The sequence below is a fragment of the Oryctolagus cuniculus genome, chromosome 5 (assembly GCF_964237555.1).
Source record: "Oryctolagus cuniculus chromosome 5, mOryCun1.1, whole genome shotgun sequence".
Taxonomy (NCBI): domain Eukaryota; kingdom Metazoa; phylum Chordata; class Mammalia; order Lagomorpha; family Leporidae; genus Oryctolagus; species Oryctolagus cuniculus.
Genome location: NC_091436.1, coordinates 63325608 through 63334490, shown reverse-complemented (window position 1 = coordinate 63334490; position 8883 = coordinate 63325608).

The following is an 8883-nucleotide window of genomic DNA, read 5'->3' as shown; positions in this document are numbered from 1 at the left end:
AACACCCAAAGCTGGCTCTACTGCTGACCGCCTCCATGACCGCCCTCATCTGTAGAATGGGAATAGCCTCAGTTATTATTGGTAAGTGAGATGTGTGGTCTGTTTTCTGTTCCTGTGAACAGAATACCTGAGACTGGATAATGTATAGAGGTCTATTCCACTCACAGTTCAGGAAGGCGGCTGGCTCCTTGAACCCTTGGCACAAACTGGAGGGCAAGTGGACACAGGCCGAACACAGGGAGGGATCCAAGGGGCCAGGTCTTTGGCAGCTCACGATAGCTAACTCCTGCACAGCAGAGCCCCCATGACCTTAACACCTCTTAAGTTCCACTCAGCCCCTCCATCCTGCTACCTACACAATTGAATTTCAGCATGCAAACCCCATCCAAACCGCAGCATGAGTTAACATATAAAAGGTGCAGCCATTTGGGGAGTGTAAAGCCACCACAAAACACACCAGACACTGGAGTAAGGGAAAGGGTTTATTGGGAGAAACCCAACAGGCCAGAGGGAAGGGGCACAGAAGGAAAAAGAGAGTGTAAGAGAGAGAGAGAGAAAGAGAGAGAGAGCGAGATCAGGAGACGGAGAGAAAGGAAGCCACATGTTCAGGAACAGATCCTTTTAAACCTTTGCTGGGGGGCAGGCAGGGAAGTAGGAGCAGTGAATCCCTTTAGGATGGAGGTGGAGTTGACACCGGTGGTTGGGCCATGTGGCCACCTGGCTTCCAGTAATGGCAGTGGAGGCTAGAGCCTAGGCTGGTGTCCCGGGCATAGATCGCGCCATAGATAAGACTGCGGTCTTTTTTACTAACAGGGAGTGAACTAGCAGATGAAAGACCCCCCTCCCCCCTCCCCCCCTCACCCCACCTCCCGCTTCTGCCTCTCTGTAACTCTGCCTTTCAAATAAATGAATAAATGTTTTTTTAAAAAAAAGCTTGTAGGAAAATGGAATTAAAAGATTAAGTTTATTTGGAGTGTAAAAAAAAAAAAAACCCAAAATCCATGCAAATGAGGGGTCTTTAAAGAGTTTGTTAGGAAAAGAGTTGCAGATTGGTGCCTCCTCACATGGGGAGGAATGTCAGGAAAAGAGTCACAGAATAGGAAAGAGGCAGTGCACAAATCTACAGCCAGACCGAATTTATTCAGAGAAAATAAATCCACAGAGGTGGTGACCAACAGCCAGCGTGGACATGATGGGACCCCCAGGGGCAGGGCCTTTTTATATTTTAGGAGGGCTAGGGATGGGGGCGGGGGTAGGGGGCAGCAGGGAGGGGAATTCCTGGAACTGGGCGAGGCCTTGGGAACCTGGAAACGAATGTGGGGTGGGGTATGAAGGCAATAGGGTGTGAGACCCAGTTGAGTTTCAAGGGCAAGGAATACATTCCAACGTTTATCTCCTTTGGGCCTTGAGGGAGAATGGCTGAGGCTTGTGTCCTTGTTCCATCAGAGTTCATAGCAATGATATAATGAAAACACTATGCATGGATTTCAAAATAATTTTTTTCTCTAAAATAAGCTTATCTTTCAATTTCAGTTTCTCGCAAACTTTTAAAACTACCCTTGTACATCACTTGGCTCATTTCACTCAAACAGCTCCATGAAGTAGGAACTATAAAGGCGCCCTTTTCCCACAGGAGGAAAAGAAGCCTTCGAGAAATGAGGAAACGTGCCCAGGCTCAGGCGGAGGGAGAGTGAGCCGCAGGGGCAGGTGTGCATCCAGGCAGGTGGACTCTGGGACAGAGATGTCAGACTTCCTGTCCTCTCACAGCCTGCTCCCTGCTCCAGAGATGCCTCTTATCCACCTGCTGGCTTCCCAAGGGCGTCTGCCAATCAGACACACCTGCATGTTTGAACGCCAACTGTGGACAGGGCTCAAGTATTTTATCCAGAGGCCTCAACTCTGGTACAAATCAATTAATGCAACCACCAGGGCACTTCAAGAAGTTTAAGGAAATAGAATGAAAAGGTAAGCTTAATTTGGTGCAAATATTCTTGAAATCCAGCTGTAGGTTTTTTCATTACGTGCATTTCCATGAACTTTTTGACGTACCCTGGAGCTACAAGGCTCCACTATCTGGGAGATGTGATTCCCAGCTGCAGCCCTGCAAAGTCCCTGGTTATGGGATGAATGTAACAATGAGGGAGCCAGTTTGTAAAGGGCTTTGAAGACTAGACTTAGTTATCAGGGCTTTAATCTATACACAAATTCCATGATTATGTCTTTTTTTATTTTATTTGACAGAGTTAGACAGTGAGAGAGAGAGAGACAAAGGTCTTCCTTCTGTTGGTTCACCCCTAAATGGCCGCCATGGCCAGAGCTACGCTGATCTGAAGCCAGGAGCCAGGTGCTTCCTCCTAGTCTCCCATGCGGGTGCAGGGCCCAAGCACTTGGGCCATCTTCCACTGCCTTCCCAGGCCACAGCAGAGAGCTGGACTGGAAGAGGAGCAACTGGGACTAGAACCCGGCGCCCATATGGGATGCCGGTGCTGCAGGCAGACGATTAACCAAGTGAGCCACGGCGCCGGCCCCCATGATTATGTTTTTAATATAATTCACAGCGGTGAGGGGGATTTAAAAAAGAAGTAAAAATCTTCATTGCAGGGTGAGGCATTGTGGCACTTCGGGTTAAGTTGCTGCTGGCAATGCCTGCACACTGTGTCACAGTGCAGATTCAGGTCATGCTGCTCTGCTTCTGATCCAACTCCTTGCTGATATGCTGGGACAAGCAGCAGAAGATGCCTGAGAACTTGGGCCAGTGAAACCATGTAGGAGACCCAGATGAAGCTCCTGGCTCCCAGCTTTGGTCTGGCCCAGCCCTGGCCATTGTGGCCATTTGGGTGAGTGAACCAGTGGATGGAAGATATCTCTCTCTCTCTCTCTCTCCCTGCCTCTGCCTTTCCCTCTCTGTAACTCTGCCTTTCAAATAAATAAATTTTTAAAAAAGGATGTAAAGAGGGTCTAGTATTTTTAATAAACACACTTTGGGAAATTCTTGTCCAGTAGTTTTGGCAAAATAGATGCCACCAGTAGATGGCTTTCCCAGAAAGAGTTTTAATGGAGTGTCTGGGTTGAGGAGAAGCCACTTTGGAGGGCTGAGAGGGAGAAGGAAAGACAAGGGGCAGTGACTGCTAAGTGCCTGGGCTGCTCTGCCAGGAAGGGAAGATACAGGAGGGAGAACTGGAAGAAGGGGCCTGGGATGGGGCAGTGTAGACGGAGAATGATTTCTCACGGGTTGGTTGGCTGGTTGGTTTTTTACGTGGATGACTTTGCCACATTTCTATTACATCCTCCCAACTCCATTGTTCTCTTTCCACACTGGAGGTGTGTAGCTGCACTCCTGGCTGGGAGGAACATCAGGGAAACCACCTCTGTTGCTCCATCCCCTGCTGGGTCCCTCTTGGTCAACCACAAGGTTCCCATGCCGGCTGCTCAGGGGCCTGGGTCCTTTTTGACTTTAGATACAATGTTAACTTACCTCCAATCCCTACAGAATATTTAAGCAATAATGAACTCAAAGGCTCAAGAAAGAAGGCCAGAACCCAGCTTTACTGGGGACAGAAGTTGGTGGGCAGGGTTCCTGGGGTACTGTGAGGCTATTTAGGGTCCATATGCTCCAATCCTCAAGCAGGCACCGTTCTCAAAGCCAGGCCCTGCCACAGGGTTTTCAGGAATCTTAAGTCTTATAGCCTTTTCTTGTATTGACCCTCAGTGGGCAGCGAGGGGCCAGGCTCTGGGCCTATAGGTGGAGGGACAAACAGATACTACCATTTGGCTCTGACCTACAGCATCCACAGCTAAGCATTTCCAATCCCTTGAAGGACAGCTTTCAGACCCTGTCTGGTGTCCTTGAGAATCCTCACTGCTCCTCGTAGCTGCATTCCAACTCTCTTGAGCGCCAGTGAGCCAGTGTCAGGCCTCTCGCCTGTGCCGACAACAGGCCTGGGAAGCTCGGACCACTGGTGTGGCGGTGGAGGGTGTGTAGATGTCTGTGAGTGCCAGGGAATGGAGAGGAAGAGGTAGGAGCTTGTGGAATCAAATTTATTTATTATTACTGGCCTGTCTTTCAATGTAGTTCAATGTAGTTATAAATAAGCTTGGCAAGGGAAACATGTAGTGTAATTTATCATCTTAATGGATAAAAGTACAAACATTAAGACAAATGCTCCTTAAAAACAAAGGTGCTGGTTGTGAATATGCCATGAGCTAACTTTGCGACCTTGGCCAAGTCACTTCATGGTGCACTTCACCATGGTGTATTTGCTTTTGTCCACGAATGATGCAATATCATACACCTTATCTTCCTGCCATGAAGGTCAAATCAGATTGCATTAAAATAGTTGTAATCACTTATATTTGCATAGTACTTTGTCATTCACAAAGCATTTCTGCATATATTATTCCATTTGCATGAAAGAGCTTTGGAAAGTTACAAAGTTGTACAGAAGGGCAACACTTAGATTTGAATACCAGCCCCATCCCTCTCTGATTCAACTTGTTCCTTACAAAGATGGGGATGATAATAGTGCTACCTATCTCACAGATTGTTAAGAGGATTCCATAATAGAATGCCCATGAGGCTATTGGTTCAGTTCCAACATACAGACATACTGGACATGGTTCAGCACTGTGTCATAGAGGGTAAAGCCACCACCTGCACTGCCCGCATTCTGTATGGGCGCTGCTCCACTTCCCATCCAGCTCTCTGCCACAGCCTGGGAAAGCAGTAGAAGATGGCCCAAGTCCTTGGGCCCCTGCACCAGCATAGGAGACACGGAAGAAACTCCTGGTCCTGGCTTTGGATCAGCTCAGCTCTACCAATTGTGGCCATCTGGAGAGTGAACCAGCAGATGGAAGACCTCTCTCTCTCTCTGACTCTTCCTCTCTGTAACTCTTTCAATTAAATAAATGAATAAATCCGATACATAAATAAAAGAAATACTGGACAAGGTCCACTTTGATCAGGTCTGTAGGTGAGTGTCCCCTTTCTCCCTCCACTGTCACATCCTAGTCGCGCACTGGCCGCCTTTATTTTGTTGAGTCACACTTAGCCCCACCTGCTCTCACACCCACTTATTTGCTTACTGTCTGCCTCCTGCATTAGAATAGGTTCTCACTGAAAATGGAGACCTGCTCTGTCCTGTTTGGCTTTGTATCCCTAGCACCTAGACAGCAATGGGTGCTCACTGAATATTTGAGGATGAGTGAAGTTAACTGCGTAACTGCTACTTTGATCTTATTTAGAGCGCCTCTCTCATTCTGCCTTTGACTCTCTTGTATCATCTTGGACATTAAAAATATTCTCTCTGGGGCCTGGCATTGTGGCACAGTGGGTGCAGCTGCCACTTGTGAGCTGCTATCCCATATTAAAGTGCCAGTTAGAGTCCTGGCTGCTCCACTCCTCACCCAGCTCCCCACCAATGCACCTGGGACAAGCAGCAGAAGATGGATCTAGTGCTTGGGCACCTGCCACCCATATAAGAGACAGGATAGAAGCTCTGGCTGTTGCAGTCATTAAATCAGTGGTTGGAAGATTCTCTCTCTCTCTCTCTCTCCCCTTTCCTCCCTCTTTCTCTCACGCTGCAAGAACCCCTTACGTCAAACAGGAACCAGGTCATTGCAGCCTTCCTAAGAATGATTGCCTTAGTATGGAAGACCACCAGCAGATGGCAATCAAGGAATGCAAAAGCTGAACTTACCCTACTGGAGAGTTTGGTAACTAGATTTGTGGAATAACACAATTACATATTAAGGAGAGCAGACCACTGTATCCTATCTCTTGAATACCAGTTCTTCACAAAGTCACAATTTCTTATGCTCCAAGCAAATATATTTCCTTTCATTAGTGACTAATAAAAATATCTAACCCCAAAAAAGTCATCACCAGAGACAACTCATTGATTCCTTAGGTAACCACTTTAGTAACTCTTCATGAAAATTAGAGTTTGCTTTTATTCAGACATCGTATTACCTTAAGATTTTTCTGCTTATATCATAAGCAGAAATGTTCTTTAGTATGAAATATGGACACCTGTGGGGCAGGCAGTGGGTGCAATTAAGACTCTAAGCCAGCATCCCATATGGGCTCAGGTTCAAGTCCCGGCTGCTCCACTTCTGATGCAGCTCCCTGCTGATGGCCTGAGAAAGCAGTGGAAGATGGCCCAAGTGCTTGGGTCCCTGCACCCATGTGGGGGACCCCAATGAAGCCCCTGGCTCCTGACCCAGACCTGGCCATTTGGGTTGTGAACCAGTGCATGCAAGATCTCTCTCTTCCCTCTCTGTAATTGTGCTTTTCAAATAAATAAAATAAATCTTTTTTTTTTTTTTTTGACAGGCAGAGTGGACAGTGAGAGAGAGAGAAACAACAGAGAGAAAGGTCTTCCTTTTTCTGTTGGTTCACCCCCCAGTGGCCGCTACGGCTGGTGCACAGCACCAATCCCAAGCCAGGAGCCAGGTGCTTCTCCTTGTCTCCCATGCGGGTGCAGGGGCCTAAGCACCTGGGCCATCCTCCACTGCCTTCCCTGGGCCACAGCAGAGAGCTGGACTAGAAGAGGGGCAACCGGGACAGAATCCGGCACCCCGACTGGGATTAGAACCTGGTGTGCCGGCGCCACAGGCAGAGGATTAGCCTATTGAGCCACGGCATCGGCCTAAAATAAATCTTTAAAAAAAAAAAAAAAAAAAAAACAAGCCGGCGCTGTGGCTCAATAGGCTAATCCTCCACCTTGCGGCGCCGGCACAGCGGGTTCTAGTCCCGGTTGGGGTGCCAGATTCTGTCCCGGTTGCCCCTCTTCCAGGCCAGCTCTCTGCTATGGCCAGGGAGTGCAGTGGAGGATGGCCCAGGTGCTTGGGCCCTGCACCCCATGGGAGACCAGGAAAAAGCACCTGGATCCTGGCTCCTGCCATCGGATCAGCGCGGTGCGCCAGCTGCAGCGGCGGCCATTGGAGGGTGAACCAACGGCAAAGGAAGACCTTTCTCTCTGTCTCTCTCTCTGAGACACCTGCATCCCATATTGGAGTGTGTATAGTTTCGAATCTGAGCTCCACTCTTAATTGTGGATCCCTATTGATGTATATTCTGGGAGACAGTTGTGATGTTTCAAGTACTTGGGTCCCTGCTGACCACGTGGGAGACCTTAATGGAGTCCTTGGTCCCTGGCTTCAGCCTGCCGCCATCTAGGTGTTGCAGGCATTTGGGGAGTGAACCAGCAGATGGGGGTATGCTCGCTCGCTCTCTCTCTCTCTCTCTCTCTTCTAAACAAATAAGTAAATTTTAAGAAGTAAATATTTGGGGTCGGCTCTGTGGCATAGTGGGTAAAGCCGCTGCCTGCAATGCCAGCATCCCACAAGGGTGCTGATTAGAGTCCTGGATGCTCCTCTTCCGATCCAGCTCTCTGCTATGGCCTGGGAAAGCAGTGGAGGATGGCCCAAGTCCTTGGGCCCCTGCACCCACATGGGAGACCTGGAAGAAGCTCCTGGCTCCTGGCTTCAGATCAGCCCAGCTCCAGTTGGGGAGTGAACCAGTGGATGGAAAACTCTCTCTCTCTCTCTCTCTCTCTCTCTTCCTCTTTTTAACTCTGCCTTTCAAATAAATAATAAATAAATAAATAAAATATTTGTAAAAATTTTTAAAAAGTTATGGAGAAATAAAGATTTTTTTTTAAAAAAATGAGTAACTACTTGTAGAAAGGGCTTTCCGGTAGTAGAAGACACACTGCAGAATGACCAGAGGGGGAGACCTCTCCCAAGTCCGGCGTGGGTGCAAAGCGGGAGGAGGAGGGGTTTCAAAGCAAGCACATCTGCTTGCTTTCACAAAAATAGGAATTCCTTCTTTTCTCTTTTTTGCTATTTTTTTTCTTGGAACCTACCAGTGAGTAGTTCTCAGTTAAATCAGACGTTCTCCATAAGGTGACTAATAGGCAAGTAGGGTGACAGGAGACTTTGTCCTCACTGGACAATACTGGTATTTGCCTTTTCCATTTGCTAAACTGCTGTGAGCCCACAAGAAAGTTTCAGGCAGCAGAGCCTGCAGAATGTTAGTTTCCCTGTTAGGATGAAACAAAGGGAATTCAGTTTGTGATTTAGCCGTGAGGCATGTTTGACGGCATAATAAAACCTCTTTATACCTGGCAGCAGAGGCATTGTAGAAAATGATTTATTTGTTTTGTTTTGACAATACCTTTATGTTAAATAAAAAATAAAAAGTCTCACCTACCACTTAAAACAACAAAGATTGGGGGCTGGCGCTGTGGCACAATAGGTTAATCCTCTGCCTGCGAGGATTATGGGTGCCAGTTCTAGTCCAGCTGCTCCTCTTCTGATCCAGCTCTCTGCTGTGGCCTGGGAAAACAGTAGAAGATGGCCCAAGTCCTTGGGCCTCTGCACCCACGTGGGAGACCTAGAAGAAGTTCCTGACTTCTGGCTTCGGATCAGCTCATTTCTAGCCGTTGTGGCCATCTGGGGAGTGAATCAGTGGATGGAAGACCTCTCTCTCTGCCTCTCTCTCCTCTCACTGCCTGTAACTCTACCTCTCAAACAAATAAATAAAATCTTAACAAACAAAAAAAAAAAAACAAAACAAAAATTGAACCTGGAGTATTTGGGCAATATTCAGTGTTTAAGAGAAGTTGTGAGCAATAAATAGTATGGATTGGACTTACAGCTAAATTATTTGGCTCCAGATTTACAGATGGGGGAATTAAGAATCAGTGAGAATCATAATTTTCCCGGGTTACACAGCTGGTGAGTAGCTTTTCAACCCTGCCTCTTGGGTGAATGTCAGCAAGGCCCTACACTGTAACTGTTCATCTTGTTCTAATAAGCGATGTTAAACATCTGGAACCTTCCAGTGAATTCAGACACTGAACTCACCTGTGGAAGTTGCTA